This window comes from Physella acuta, unplaced genomic scaffold, assembly GCF_028476545.2.
Source record: "Physella acuta isolate Inbredline_101_S28 unplaced genomic scaffold, ASM2847654v3 ptg000070l, whole genome shotgun sequence".
NCBI classification, from domain to species: domain Eukaryota; kingdom Metazoa; phylum Mollusca; class Gastropoda; family Physidae; genus Physella; species Physella acuta.
The window spans coordinates 227921-244667 of NW_026731590.1; the positions used below are offsets into that span (position 1 = coordinate 227921).

General features: G+C 33.4%; 1 protein-coding gene across 3 annotated transcripts in view; it reads right to left on the minus strand.

Annotated features, from left to right (window-relative positions):
• Window positions 1-16747, minus strand: part of LOC131952139 (ly6/PLAUR domain-containing protein 1-like) — a 192431-nt gene that overhangs the window by 59735 nt on the left and 115949 nt on the right. The window lies entirely within an intron of this gene.

Sequence of the window (16747 nt, forward strand, 5' to 3'; positions counted from 1 at the left end):
ATCATGCGAGAGTTCAATGTACGGGGTCAGGTTATCGTTCCTGTCATTGTTGAGAGGGTCGACTTGAATACATACCCACCTGAAGTAGAAACTTATGTAACGAATCAGCTGTACAGGTGTCTGGTCTACAGAAATAACCAAACTTTCTGGACGCATCTGCTACATGCATTTAAAAATGATAAGTAGTTTCATATTTGAAAACTATTCTGGTAGCTTCAAATGTAAAGCTTAGATTGGCTTTTGATATAAATATTTTGTACGAACTTTTTCAGCAACATATTCTAATACTTATTTAATTTTCCAATTGTTTATACAATAAATAATAATGTATTTTAGAGTTGGAGATTTTCTAAAGTTAATAGATTATAAAAGTTCCCAAACAAAATGTATGGTTTGTGTGTGAGTACTGTGAACCATATGCAACATACATAGTGTCATCAGTCGAAAGTCTTTTTCAGATTTGTCACGCCAGTAAGCTAATAGAGAAGCCAAGTTCAATTTTTTTTTAAATATTTAAGCCCGCTGTGATTTAATTCCCAGACCGTTTTTGTTTTTTCACTATTTATAGTTGAATAGTTTTGTATTTATTGCTTATTTCTTTGTTTATAATTTAGAACGGAGATTATTTTTCTTTCTGAAAGTTTTTAAAAATTATTTAAAAAAAAATTATTTGGGTATTACGTTTTTGCAGTTTACGCATTTAAAAATTCATATTGTGTTACATAATCTTCAATTTTATGTTTAGAATGGCGTTTTACTATGGTATTATGTTATCTTATTTTGTTTCTATTTAATTTTCTTTTTCTTTTTTGATGATCGCTTTGCCAGCTAATTTTGCTGAATTTGCCCCTATTTTCCTATTTCTCCTATCTATTAAATTAATCTGTTATTTGACGTTTCATGTATTCGTCAATATAATATAATCTTAGGGAGCAGGCCATGACCCTAGTCAATAATTCCCGTCTGTCAGATCAACTTTTAAATCTTTACCTCCTGACACCCTGTTGATGAAGAAGTTTAAAAAAAGCGTCAAATTTAAGAATATAGAACAATTTCAGATATTTTTGTGTAAAATATAATGTAAACAATTGTTTTGCTATACAAAGGTGTCTGGACGAGAGAGATAAAAATTCATAAAAAACGTTTTAATAACAAGCTTTTATGTACTAATGCACTAAAAAGTAGAAAAATAAATTATACACTACTATTTAAATTACTATAAAACAAGCGTGGGTCAATTTAGTACTTTAGTACCTCTTGGATACCTTTACTAATATTTGAGAAGTGACCCACGCTTTTCTTTATATGTATTGATAGACATAAAGGGGAAACATTGAAACCAATTTTATATGAGGTCTCTCTCGTTCTCTCCCTATATATATATATATATATATATATATATATATATATATATATATATATATATATATATATATATATATATATATATTGTTTGTTAAAATAACGATGTCGATTTTGATGAGGATGCCCTAGAGTAGATAATTTATTTACACTTTAAGCTTGCTTTTTTTTTTAGATCTTACCTTCATTTTTTACCAGTTTATATTTGTTTTAAAATGTAAGAACTTAAAACTTGTAGACGTTCACATGCCCTAATTCCCCCCCTCACCCCTAGCGATTATAAAAGTTGATTTTTGGACCCCCTACCACCCTCCGTTTGGACGTCATAATTGTATGACCCCCCCCCCCCCCCCCCACACAGATGTGTTGTTTGAAAGATAAGAGGAAATCTTGAAAGCAGACAGTCTTATCATTAAAAAAAATACGATTCTTGTTACAATCATCTTAGAGTGGGCACTTAAGTTGTCTGTCATATTGTGTCAAAATCTATTATGCGATCTCCGTGCTCAGTAAATAATTTTGCAACGTAATATCATAAGCTCCTTTTAATAGATTTGTAATAATCAAATTAAACACCAATTACTTATCTTAATTATTATTTTTAAAACAATAAGTAATAAAGAATGGTATAGTATAATAATGAAATATAGTTAAAACTAATAATATAAATACAAAAAAACATAAAAATAAACATAACACGAGACACCATTACTTATACAAAGCTTCATGATTTATATACTTTTGACCGACTTAATGATTAGCAGTATTAAAGCAAACATAAATGAAAACAGAGATTTTCAAAACAGACCAATACATTCATACACATGACGGTCCTAGGACCTTTGACCACAGGTGCTTTGACCATAGGGGGTTTGACCATAGGGTGTTTGACCACAGCGGAGCTTTGACCATAGTGCTTTGACCATAGGGGGTTTGACCACAGCGGGGCTTTGACCATATCGGTGCTTTGACCATAGGGGGTTTGATCATAGGGGGTTTGACCATAGGGGGTTTGACAACAGGTGTTTTCTCAGCAGAGGGTCTTTGATCACAGGTGGTCTATCAACTGGTGTTTGATCACAAGCGTTATGTCCGGCCTTGATCATAGGTGTTTTGTCCACATAGGGTCTTTGATCTCAGGTGGTTTGTCCAATGCTGTCCATATATGGTAAGGATTTATTTTAAAAGTTGATAAATTATATTTTAAATTTCGACATGATGTAATAATATGTTAAATCATCATGTATAAATACAAGTCATCTAAACTACTCTATGTCAAAACCATGGAGAATCTTGGAGAGTATAACACGTCAAAAAAAGTAAAAGAACTTTGTTGTATCGTGGCCACGAGTTTTGGCTACACAGAGAACGCCAGGACGGGTCACGCGTTTGGCGGTGTACGAAGAATCGCACTTGTAAGTGCAAAGCTTCAATAGTTGCACAAGATCTTGTGATTATAGGAGAGCTGACTCCTCAACATTCACACGAAGAAAACATTAGCTATGGTTTGGCAAAACGAGCTGTTGGAGAAATGAAAAGAAGACTATGCATTTTCAAGTACATCTACATTATTTATTTGTGAAACTTGTTATATGTCGCATTATTTGTGTTTCATGTATATTAAAAATAAATCTATGAGGCCTAGCACCAGCCTTTATGTGGAGACTAAAATATAGTTCTTGGTGTTTTTTAAATACATGTTAATTTCTATTAACGTACCCTCAGGAAACATGTATAAAATCGTGTTAATTGTATCACACCTATGATCACCTATGATCAAAGCCGGACACAGCGCTTGTGATCAAACACCAGTTGATAGACCACCTGTGATCAAAGACCCTCTGCTGAGAAAACAGATGTGGTCAAACCCCCTATGGTCAAACCCCCTATGATCAAACCCCCTATGGTCAAAGCACCGCTATGGTCAAAGGTCCACTGTGGTCAAACCCCCTATGGTCAAAGCCCCTATGGTCAAAGCTCCGCTGTGGTCAAACCCCCTATGGTCAAACCCCCTATGGTCAAAGCACCTGTGGTCAAAGGTCCGCGCACCCACATGACATGTTCTTGTGATTAGATTTAATTGAATTTTTTTTTTCAAAACCCGATCAGGCCAGAAATGAGTAATCTATGTTCGTATTGTGTGTTTATATATATATATACATATATATATATATATATATATATATATATATATATATATATATATATATATATATATATATATATATATATATGGGGGGCCAAAAAAATTTTTTGCGGGGTGGCCCATTTTTTCTAGTTCCGCCACTGATACTACGTTATGTAAAGCATGGAGAAGGTTTTGCTTTATATAAACGTACAGTTGCATATGTTTTTATATTTTTAGCTTGTATTTACAGTTGTAAATCAATTTAAGACAACGAACACATTTTTTTAATCAAACATAATGTTAAAAACAACTAAGATTACGAAATTATGATAGAAAAATATATAAAATTAATTAAGTGTTCAATCAACTGTAGTCTCTGGTCTAATTTTTAATTAATAGCATATTAATCAAATATCATATTGTTGACATGGATATAATTTGTTTAAAAAATCATTTTGTCGTCATAGCGACCGTAAAAAATAATTAAAAAATATAAAGGTAAGCCTAATAATATTTTAGAAATATAATATTTTTAGAATCAATGTTATAAAAGTTGCAAATGCAGAAAACTTGAAAATAATTTTTTTGAGTTGAAGGGTACATTTCTATTTATTTTCACCAAGCCTTAGTTATAACCGGTAGAGGACTGCTAACCCGAAAGTGCTCGCGTTTCTTCTTCTTCTTCTTCTTCTTCGTTCTTAATTATTAGTGTTGAAGGGGATCGAGATTTATCTGCCAGTGAGTTTTAAACTCGAGACTTTGTTCGAATTTATCAACCATGAGCTTTTTGCCGACTCGACCACGCCTCCAACACAATTAAGCGTTACGTGTCAACTGGTTATGCGCCATTGAGGCCATTGACTCCGATTTCAGCCTGCTTTTCTTTTTGGATTTGCTTCCATAGCCTTTGTCCAACCAAGAACAAACTACAAGGCAGCAGTTGTTTAATTTTGGAGTTGTCTCTCCTAGAAGAGTGGCTGTCCCCAGCTAACGAGCCTCATCTACCCGAGGGTTCGAACTCGAGACTTTTCGGTTTAGCAACCATGAGCTTTACCGACTCAACCACGCCGACCCCTTGCTCGCGTTCGAATCCGGGCTCAAATAAGTGGAACGTTCCTGAGTCTAACCAGCTCTTATGGGTACCTAACTTACGTTAGTGAAACAAAATCAGCTGGGCATAGCGCTGACCACACTATCCCTTCATATGCCGTGGTCAATGAATCAGATGAACTCTATTTCATCTACCCCATGTGTCTTGGACACGAACGAGATTAAGAGAGGAGAGAAATAACAGGATGTTTCCCTTTCGAAAGACAAACATTGATTGGCTATACAGGAACTTCGTGATCGATAGTTATTTGTTTACAAAAATTTTTCAGATAAAGTTTTTAAATAATATATTGATATATTGAACCACATTACCTAGTTCTGTATTTTGTATTTTGTATAATAAACTGTATACTAGCCTATCGATTAGCAAGATGTCATCTTTCGCCATTTCCACGTGAAAATCAATTTGCTTTAGCCTTTTTATTTTCTCGTATACACAGAGTATAGAGATGATGCTATTTTTTCCTTTTGCAATTATACTTTTTTGCTTAATTTTCTATAAAAAGATAAACATGTTTCTTTGTTCTCATTTTCATCATTCATTTTTCTTTTGTGGCCACTTGGGAACAAATGGCTGCACTTACACCTCTTCTTTTATATATATATATATATATATATATATATATATATATATATATATATATATATATATATAGGTGACTTATATATAAGTACCTTATTTTCTTACTATTTAATTGTTAACATTTTCATAATGACTGCTAACCTTGAAATAACTTCGCTTAATTTGACCTTACTCTCACTTTCTACATTCGAATAAGCGTTTATTTTTTTATTTCTTCTTTAAAAAAAATTGTGTTTATACATCTAACATATTATTTTCAACAAAAGTCCGTATCAAGTTCTCCATATATCGCTGAAGATTTTGATGTGATATCCTGCGAAAAAATTTTCGGACAGAAAGAGAGAGAGAAAAAGAGAGAGAGAGAGAGAGAGAGAAGTGCGCACTTTGGCTTTTATATATTAGGATATTAGCATTTACTGTTTACGGCATAGTTTGCTTAGGAAAGAGGATTTTTTAATTAAGGATCGTCAATAAATGACGTCACCCGGCGATTGGGTGGCGGGTAGAAATGTGATGTCAATTTAGGTTTTGGGTCCAGGCATTATAAGACGATGTGTGACGATGTAGCTAGGGAATGATGAGGTAAAGATCTTTAAAATTGACGATGTCGCTTTTTGATGAGGATGGCCCCAGACTAGATATTAATACTGTAATTTATTTCTACGATGAGCTGTTTGTTTTAGATCAAGCCTTAAATTTACTTTTTACTTGCAGTATATGAGTTTATATTTGTTTTAAAATTTGTGAATTAAATGTTAAAATCAACACGTGGACGTTAACTTGGACCCGACCCCCCTCCCCCCGCTTTCCTCCCTCCGTGTGGACCTCAAAATGTATAACCCCTAAATTTTAACTATATAGAAGTTGTATTGTTAGACAGTAAAGCGGAAATCTTGAAAGCAGGCAGTCTTAGCATATAAGGTATAAAAAGAAATACATTCAGCAAGCATGTCACGATTCTTGTTACAATCATCTTAAAGTGGGTACTTAAGTTGTTTGTCATGTGTCAAATGTATCATACGATCTCCATGCTCAGAAAAGAATTTTTGCAACGTAATATTTTTAATCTTTTTTGTTATTTGCATCCTCTCTGTCAGCGTTTTGTTCGCTAATGACCCAGATCAGGCTTTGTAATGAGGCTAACTCGAAAATACAATAGTTGGTAATGTTTGAACTGAGAATAAAAAGATAATTTTAAAATGCACATACAAATACATTTATACGAGAAGAATGGTGTAGAGGTGGATTTAAAAGATTGTTTTTCTAGAATACAAATAGAGAAACATTTTTTTTGCGTATTACTCGATACGCCATTTGTAAAAAAAATTGTAACTGTTGAAATTGTTTCGCCTATTCGTGAATATACCCACAGGGAGTAGGCAATGATTTCTGTCAATATCTCACGTCTGTTAGAAATTACCCTGATTTTTGCTTCCTACCAACCCGTTGATAACGAACGAATAAAGTGGTTTAAACTATTACGATACATTTATTACAATAAATAAATAAATATTGATTATTTTCAGTTACTTTAATGTAAATGTTAATGTAAACAACAGGCACGCTATACAATGGTATCTGTGGGTGAGAGATAACAAATTGTTTGAAGTGTCAAAATCAACAAAACTACTTGAGCTCTTGAATGCAATTTTTAAGCAGGGCCTACTCAACAGATGTCTATGTTTGGCTAGACAGAAGTGGAAAATACTCAAACCACTCAGCCTGAACATAAAAGATAAGAAAAGAATTACGTTCAGCAAGTATAATACATCTTCTGAAACCGGGAGTGATCTCCCCTAAACTTTCTCGAATATTCTTATATGAAAATAGGTCCTATTATTTTTATTTTAATTACGGGCCTATATCCCAAAATAGCCAATGCCATAGCTAAACAAACAAGGATTTGGATAAAATAACTAAGGCCTGCAATAGATTAGTATATAGATTCCAGTTCTAGATTCTAGATGTAGAATTTACGTTAAGTCTAGATCTAGATCTAGATTCTAGTTTTTGCCGTAACTCTAGATCTAGATCTAGAACCTAGTAGCTAGATAAGTCCTATGCATTCTGGAATTAGATGATCATTGAAGCTAAACAAAGATTTATATAAAATAATAAAGGCTTAAAATAGATTCTAGATCTAGATTCTAGATGAAGAATTAACATTAAGTCTAGATCAAGAAGTTACGTTTAGTCTGGTGATCTAGATCTAGAATTCTAGATCTAGATCTAGATTCATAACTTTTTCTTCCTTCGACAGTTGATCTGTAGATCTAGAGATATATATTGTATACTAAAATAAAAAGGAACTGTTAAAAAAACGGACGCATCGCTAAAGCTATAGCCGACAGAAAATTAACTTTACATCGCGTTAAGGTTCTGAATTGGCAACACAATCTTATATGGATGCCGCCATTAATGTTGCAAAAATAAATAAATCATGTGACGTCACGATTCACTGTAAGTAAAGTCATTGTTCTGAACTTTTATAATTAGTGTGGCTAATCCAGTGGCGTAGCCAGGATCGTCTCAAGGGGGGGGGTCCAATTTTTACCCGGGTACAAACTTTCGATTTGCACCCCCCTCAAACTTTCGATTTGCACCCCCCTCAAACTTTCGATTTGCACACCCCCACCTCAAACTTTCGATTTGCACCCCCCTCATACTTTTTATATATATACCGAAGGGTCTATGGGGGGGGGGGGGGGAGGTTATGACCCCCTTAACCCCCCCTGGCTACGCCACTGGGCTAATCTACCAATAAATAAATCAATAAATTAATTAACGTCTTTAAATTATTTTTTGATTAACAGTCTGTCCGAAAAAGAAAATTGTTTTCGACCTACATACTATTTTACAGCTCTACACATAGTGCAGATTGTCTCCTGTAACCAAACGGACAAACAAACAAATAAAAAAAATTCAAACATGTAAACAAAAATATATCAAATGTCCATCCGGAGAAAAATGTCTGGAAGAAATACTGGATACATTTTCGCTTAGATTTGTTTTAATTTATAAATTCACAAGTAAATTACAGTTATCTGTTTTTTTATATGAAAACTGAGTTTAAAAATGTACTTACAGTATATAATTATCATTTTTTACAAATATTATTTACCAATTTTTTTCTGTACTTACATATTGTCATGATATGATATATAATTTATTTTACTTTTTTATTTTTTTTTTTTAAATATTTTTGAATGCTGTTTGTCATCGCTCGTTCAAGTGTTTCTTGTGTTATTATGTGTGTTATACATTTGTATTGGATTCCTTTTTATCTTATACCGGATTATGCTATCAAAGTTCGGGTTAGATGTTCATGAATAAATAAGGTCCGAGGACTCAAGAGAAATAAGGAAGTTCTATTCCGCGAGGGATAATGTGGTCAAATGGTAGCGCGTTTGATTGCTAACCCGAAAGTCTCGAGTTTGGATCCTGTGGGGAGGGGGGGGGGGGTTATGTTTGTTTGAAGAGTTGGTGTTCAATGTCTGTCTCTTAAGGAAAGAATTTTGTCAGGCATTTGTTCCGCAATGCCACCCACACACACCCTCCCACCCCATATCGAAGCGCGTCACGTCCATCGCTCCAAATATCCCGGACGAATAAGAACAATATATACTTTAACCAGTGTCCGGCCCTCCCCTCTAGAAATTTAAATGCACCTCCCTACTAAAAAGTTTCATGTACTCCCCCCCTACCCCAGGAGAATAATATCTCGAGATAAAAACACCGCTTGTAAATGCATGTATGTCAACCGTACAACGCCTATTATGACCCACTTTGTGTCGTTCCTATAGTTTAGTGAAGGCATCGTATCGGCCCTTGTTTAAAGTTTGATGACCAATTTTTAAGTAGATTTGAATTATAAATAGAAATGTAGTCTTAGACTGAAAACATTATTTTAGAGTTCTCTGGATTTGCAACTGTTATAAGATTGATTCTAAAAATATTACATTTCTAAAACATTTTAGGCTTACTGTTAAGTTTTTATTTTTTATTATTTTTACGGTCTCTTTGATTGCAAAATCCAAAACTAAAACACGTTTTAATATATGTTTAAGAATTTCTATTGAAATTACCGAACCTTCTCACCCTCACAGCTAGATTATTATCGGATAGTGGTGCAACAGAAATCACATTGAACAGGAAACACATGTTGTTTGTATCCATCAACAATCAGCAGCACTCAACAAACTACATCCTTTTCATTTCAAATTTTTATATTTTGTTTTCATGAAATGTGCGTGACATCCTTACCAACGTCTGAAGAAAAAAAAATACATAAAAAAGTTTTAATAAGCTTTTATGTAATAATGCACTAAGAAGTAAAAAACAAATTATACACTACTATTTAAATAACTATAAAGAAAAGCGTGGGTCACTTTAGTATTTATTGGATAATTTTACTAAAATTTAGAAAACGAGCCACGCTTTTCTTTATAGTTATTTAAATAGTAGTGTGTAATTTATTTTCTACTTTTTAGTGCATAATTACATAAAAGCTTGTTATTAAAAAACGTTTTTAATAATAAAAAAATGTCAGCACTTTAATTTTTTTTAAAATTTACAATAGTTGCATGACTAAAAACCATTGCCCACCCAATGAACGTGATGACGCGTGTATAATAGTGCGGAATAGTTGGATGAGACTACCTACTTATTTGGTCAAAATTTTAATTAATTCATAAAAAAATATTTAGGCAACCAATTAAGTCAAACTTAATGTCATGTTGCATTATCTTTATGTCTTAACCCACGTTCTAACGTTGAAATAAATCTGTCTAATAGAAGTGTCCGAACTTTCGCCTGGATCGTTTCAAACTAGACGGAAAGGCAGTCTGACGATAGACTGACGACAGACAGAGGAAGCAAGTGAAATAAAAGCTTGTAATAATTTAAAAATTTTATTAAGAAATTTAGCACGTTTGTGTCTTTACTTCAAAAGAAAATGGAATTGTCTACTATAACTATGCTGCACTAATTGTTATTTTCCCTATCTAAAGGATTGTTTCTGTCTCCAACATTTTTTGTCAATTCTTATGACGAAAGGAAAAACGATGTGTTTAATCATACAAACTCTAAGCTTACTTGGAACAATAACGTTGAAAAAACCAACGAGACTTGTCCAGAACATTGCCCGTGTTTTACTGGTGAAAAGGCATGCCGTTGCTATCCTACTTGGTCGCATACGTCGTGTAATACCAAATGGTTACAATTAAATGGCGGTGAAAGTATACTTGGAGATCAGATATAATCGTCTGACACTATTGCTGGGTGGTATATTCGCTAGTTTGGCCAACTTAAAAGAATAAATAATCAATAAATGGTTCATTCGATATTTTTCTGATATTTCTTTTTCTGGACTTGAGCTGTTAACCGATTTTGAATGTAGCTTTTATGAAATACTAAAATGTGCATTTAAGAAACATTCTTTAGGAATGATTTCGCTAAGTGGCCCTACAGAAGGTATGATTAAATTAGTCTATCAGTAAATTAGTCTAAAGTAATAGTTCACATATGCAAAGACCAAATAACCAACAAATGCACATGAATTGCTTATTACTTTGTTGTACTACAATGCATTTGACAGACAGAACAGTCTTACTCTAACTCGCAAGCGACACGAAACCCACTTACCCCACCATCCACACATCACCATTCATCTTAGACCATACAGACCATTCATTACCCCACCCCATTCCAACACACATACACATCAAAAAGCGTGACGTAAATCTGTAATCAACAATTATTTTGAAAGTTATTATGTTTAAAACATTTAGACTTACGTTTAATCTGCCATCAAAAGCGATATCAATTTAAACAAAGCCTCTACAACTGTATTATCCAAAAAATTAATTACGTTCGTTTCAATGATCGTAATTGTCTCATACATCTAATTTAACCAGCGCATACAGTTAATAGGTAAATCGGTTTAAATGTTTAAAGTAAATACTAATATTTACAATAATTGAATAATTTTACGTAACAATAATCAATGTGGCGGCAAAAGAAAAATAAATTGATCAGATTTGTTCCTTTTAAATTATCTACACTACAAAAATTAACAACTTTAAATTAGATTAATTTTCTTTTAATTTAAAAATAATTTAACTTTCACTTAAACCAGGGGTCTATAAACTACGGCACGCGAAGCCCTCTAATCCGGCGCGTGAAGATCTTTTTGTCTTTAAATTTACGTAAATTAATGTGTATTCTGCCAAGCTCAGCGTTTTTACCGAATTAAAATAGTAGTGTGTTATGTTTTCCAACCGATTACAACATTGCAAAACCTAACTGTTCAACAGTTGGAAAAGTTAATTCTTGTTACTACTAATGGCGTAGCGAGTGTTACAGAATGCAAAAGATTTCTATATTTCTTTTTAAATATCAAGCTATAAGATCTAATTTCGTTGGAGCATTTTTAAATATTCTAAACTTCCGGTTACTAACATGACCGAGTCTTGCATTTTCGAGTTTGTCTCTTTAAAAAAGAAAACAACTGATCTTCATGAACATGCCACTGGCGGACAGGATGTAAAAAGGAAGTCTTGATTTGTCAGATTAAATACATCACGCTGTAAAACTGCTTTACTTAGCATGGAGATCACGTGATAGATATGACACATAGCTGACAACTTGCGAGCCCTCTTAGATTCTTGTATCAAAAGTTGTGTCATACTTGCTGAAGTTTTTTCTGTTCTTATCTTTTACTCTCAGGTTTACATTTCTATCTAACAAAACATTGACATCTATTAAGTAGGGCCTACTTAGGAATTGCAATCAAGAGACAGCATAGTTTTGTTGATTTAGACACTTTAAACATTTTTTTTATCTCTCTCCCCCAGACGCTATAGTGAAGCGTCACTACTTTAGTGTTTCTTACGCTTGATATTTTCTTTTCGGGGGTGGGGGGGGGGGGGCGGACTACATTTTAAGGGTGTGAAGCGGAGGACACTGGTAAAACTATATGATTTCTTTATAAATTCCATTTCGTTCAGGGGACGGTAGAGTTTCTTACTCCCCCCTCCCGAAGAGATGTCTGGAAGGAACTCTGTACTATTTTGTTTTTATTTGCATTTACGCTAAAATAACTGTGAAAAAAAAATAATATTTATTATTTATTTATTGAATTGTTTAAATCAATTAATTATTTCGTAATCAACAGGTTGGTAAGAAGTGAAGCATTGGGGGGGGGGGGGAGTAATTCTAACAAACGATAGATATTGACAGGACTCATGGCCTGTTCCCTGTGAGTATATTCACGTAAAATATAACCGTTATATTCAATAAATGGGAGAAATTAGGGTGTAGAGGCATACTGAGCGAAATTATTTGTGAAGAAGTTAATCTAAAATCCTGAATCGTTAAAGATCAGAAATGTCATTCTCTAAATAAAACATTTAACCAATAAGTGCAAAATGACATTCGTGTAATTTTACAGAAAATAATGTAACACATTATAAATCTTACAAGTATAAATTGTCAAACAAACTACTTGTCATTTTTAATAGCATATAGCAGAGGTGTCCAGAAAGTTTGGTTATTTCTGTTGATCAGACACCTGTACAGCTGATTCCTTAAATAAGTTTCTACTTCAGGTGGGTATGTATTCAAGTTGACCTTCTCAACATAGACAGGTACTATAACGCATTTGGAAAAAATAACCTGAAAATTTGAAAGAAATCGTTCAGCGGTTAATGATTAAAAATAACTAATTTATAGAAATGATCATAGCAAGGGAGATAACTGAATAGACGTCAGACATGGTAATCCAAGATACCATTTAATATGGCGACAACTTCCAAGAGAGTGACACAATGCAAGGAAGCGACAAAAAAAAGGGCTTACGCCACGCATGCTGATAGGCTTGTAGTTCACTATCACGTCGATCATCACATTCTTCGCGAACACCGTCACACGATAAAAAATAAGCTGTGTCAATTAATATCGTTACATGGTCGCGTAACACCCGGTATAGTGTATCACATCTCATGAACTGATTAAATATTAAAGCTTGGGTCATTTTAGTGTGACCCCATCTCTTGAAGGTTGACACCCTATACGCAAAAAATATGTATTAAGCTTTTGTAATTTGTTACATTAACTAGGCAAAGCAGACATATTTTTTTTAATAGGCAATATTTAGTTTTCGTAATCACCCCCCCTCCCAACTTAGAATGTTTCAACCTCTTGAATGGTGTCAACCCATTGAATGCTTAAACCTTTTGTCTGTCTGTGGTGCTTCAAATAATCCTAAAATGATTCAAATTTCACAGCTTCAGACTCCGGTTCTTGTCTCCTATCTCTCTTTAAGTAACAAAGGGGAATAACCGAAACAATCTCCAGACAGAGCAAGACCACGGTGTTACCTTTAACAAATTATCAACATATATTTTTGTCCAATCACAACAATTGTTTCTACGCTATTGGTACCACACACAACTATAATGTATACTTATTTTAAGCACCAACAACGATTTAATAAGCCTAGAGTAGTATATATTAATGGTATTACCAGCACTCCATATTCCACAATTTAGGCAGATCTGCCAGCTTTTCTAATTTCACTTTGATTGTTGAAGGTAAACAACCATACCGTAAACAACCCAACTCAGTGTACAAAACTTTCCTCCTAGTTGTATTTTTATTAACATTTATTATTGTTTTACATTAATTTTTAGGCGAACTTGCCTTTCTTTTGATTAATTTCATATTAAGGGGAACAACCGTGTAAAATCTGGACATGAAAGGGCCCCAGAGCTTTTTTCCAGTAACTTAAAGCATATTTTGATTTTATGAATCTATACCAATTATATTTCCTTTTCTCTTCTTTTGAAATAATCGTTCTAATATTTTTTATTTAAATGTTTATAAATTTAAAAAAAAATTCAAATGAGGACTGTAATTTTTAAATTTACTCAGATTCTTTGCCATAACTAAAAAAACATTAGCCTACTGTCTTATTTGCATTCGCTTTCTGTTTAAACAGGCGTACATTTATAAATTTTAAAAAATTCACAAGAGGACTGAAGTCGATACTACAATATTTTAAATTAAGTCAGGTTCTTCGACATAAATAAAGAAAATTACTGTCTTATTTGCATTCGCTGTCTGTTTAACCAGGGGTCGTCTTTGTAATTAATATATTATTTTGAACGTCAAACAGGTCTGACAGTTTTTAGATACTTCAGGAAAGAAAACATAAAGAAAACATAATCAACCTAAAGGAACTGGATTATATCGCCTATAATTTTTGGATTTGTCTTACAACCTAAATACCCCTGAGCATGTACAGACTTAAAACTGTAAACATAACTCACATTGAAGACACCTTCCATTGAACACTGAATTTTAGTTTTCTTATGTCACGTCGACTGTGTCTGAAAGAACATCATATGTCGCAACTAAATTTAAATAAAATCCATGGTACTTTCACATTTCAAAAGAGACTAGAACTAATTAATCTGAGTTGTAATCAGATTAGATTATTTTGTTCATCAACTTAAGTCAACTCAATTTGACTTAATTAAATATGTCACACAATGTTTACTTCAATTTTTAAAAAATTATTAAATAAATGATTTCAGACATTTTAAAGGATCTAACATAGTTTAAAAACAGTTTAACGCTGCTAATTTACAATATTCAAAACACAAAGGTCTATAACTTTATCATTACCATCATTGAGTAAAGTACAAAAAATAACAAAAAAAAAGCAACCCAATTATAGTTAAAATGGAATGTGCTCTGCTTTTAAACAGCATAACAACAACTCTTTTAAAAAAAGTAGGAAATAACCGACCTATTTAGCAATTATCAAAATAGTAACGAATGACCCTGTTATTTGGCTGCATGCCTTGATTAAGAACAACCCTGATCTTGGGTGAATAACTTATTTTCAAAGCTGATACGTTTTAATTCCCTAGGGAAAACAAGGAGTAAGGCGACTTCTAAAACATTTGTGACTCTTTATATTTCTTTGATATTTTTATAATTTAACTATTTTTAAAAATATCATTTACCAATTTCTCTTTTAAACTTTCAACTTTTATATATATTATATATATTGGCATGCTTTGATTTCTTTATACTCATAACATAAGTTTCCTATAATTTATATTGCTTTTTTATATTCCGTTTTTTTTTAAACTTATCCGAATGCAACTAATGCCCGAATGGACACTTGCCCGAACGGTACAAATGCCCGAAAACCACTTGCCCGAAGGCCGTTTGCCCGAAAAAAGTTAAAACTTTCTTTCGGGAATTTGTCGTGGACCTGTTTAGTACAGATACATTATTGTACTGAATGGAAAAACTGTTAAAAAAATTGTGTAATCCGTGTTTGTTTAAATAAATTTAATTTAATGTATTATTATGTAAAGAAAATCACACAATAGGAAGTGTCGCTATAAATCCTCCTTAGTACTATCATAGAGGTCATGTTTGTGTAAAAATTGTTTTAAGCTGATATCAGCAACAGATGAAGCAGAAAATTAATTAGCACAAAAAAAAACGGAAAATACAATGACTCATAAAAAAAGTTACATAAAGGTATATAAGGTATATATCTATATTTACTTGTTGTAATATTAAGTACGAGCCAACCCGCGGTGTATCATACGCCGCTATTTAGTTGTTTTTTTTTCTACTTTTTCGTAATTCATAATTTGTGAATTCGATAGTACCAATGCTGCCACTGAAAATAGTTGATTTAAAACACTAAACCCCCACCCCCCCCTGAAAGCAGCCTCCTCTTAGTTACCTCCTCTAAGTTTAAAATAGTTTCAAACTGAATTATCTGCCCCTAATAGCCGTCACCAAACTAAAAATTTAGCGTGAACTACAACTCACCTGACCATGTGGTGGGGGTGGGGGGGGGGGACGGTAGCGATAGAGAGGAAGAGAGGGGACTGCAAGGCGCGCGCTCGCAGCTTGTTTTCTAACGGCTCCCAGAAGAGAATTATATATATACGAGCCGGCCCGCGGCATAACATACGCCGCTATTTAGTTGTTGTTTTTTCTACTTTTCAGTAATTCATAATTTGTGAATTCTACAGTACCAACGCTGCCACTGAAAATATTTCTTTAAAACACTATAAGTAGCTCGTTAAGGACCATAACCCCCCCCCCCCCCCCCCTTCCTTTCCCTCCTTCCCCATTACGTTTAAAATCGTTTCAAACTAAATTATCTGCCCCTAATAGTCGTCACTAAACCCGGCTCTGCTTGTAAACATTAAGAGTGAACACAGCTCACTAAGACAATGTAGGGGTGGGGTGGTAGGGAGCGCGTTTTACAGCTTGTTTTCTAGCGTCTCCCAGAAGAGAATTATATATATAGATAGATTTGAGTTGTGCCATTTTTAAAATATGATATTCCTTTATGTTAAGATGAATGTACTTTAATCGTAAAAATAAGTATTCAGAACCATACAAGATAAAATATTTTACTGCTGGAAAGTATCTATTAATAAGTATTGTAGCAGAAGTATGCGGGATGAAAAGAAAAGCAGTGATAACTAGAAAGAAGGCATGTTGTTATCTGATACAGGTTTAGC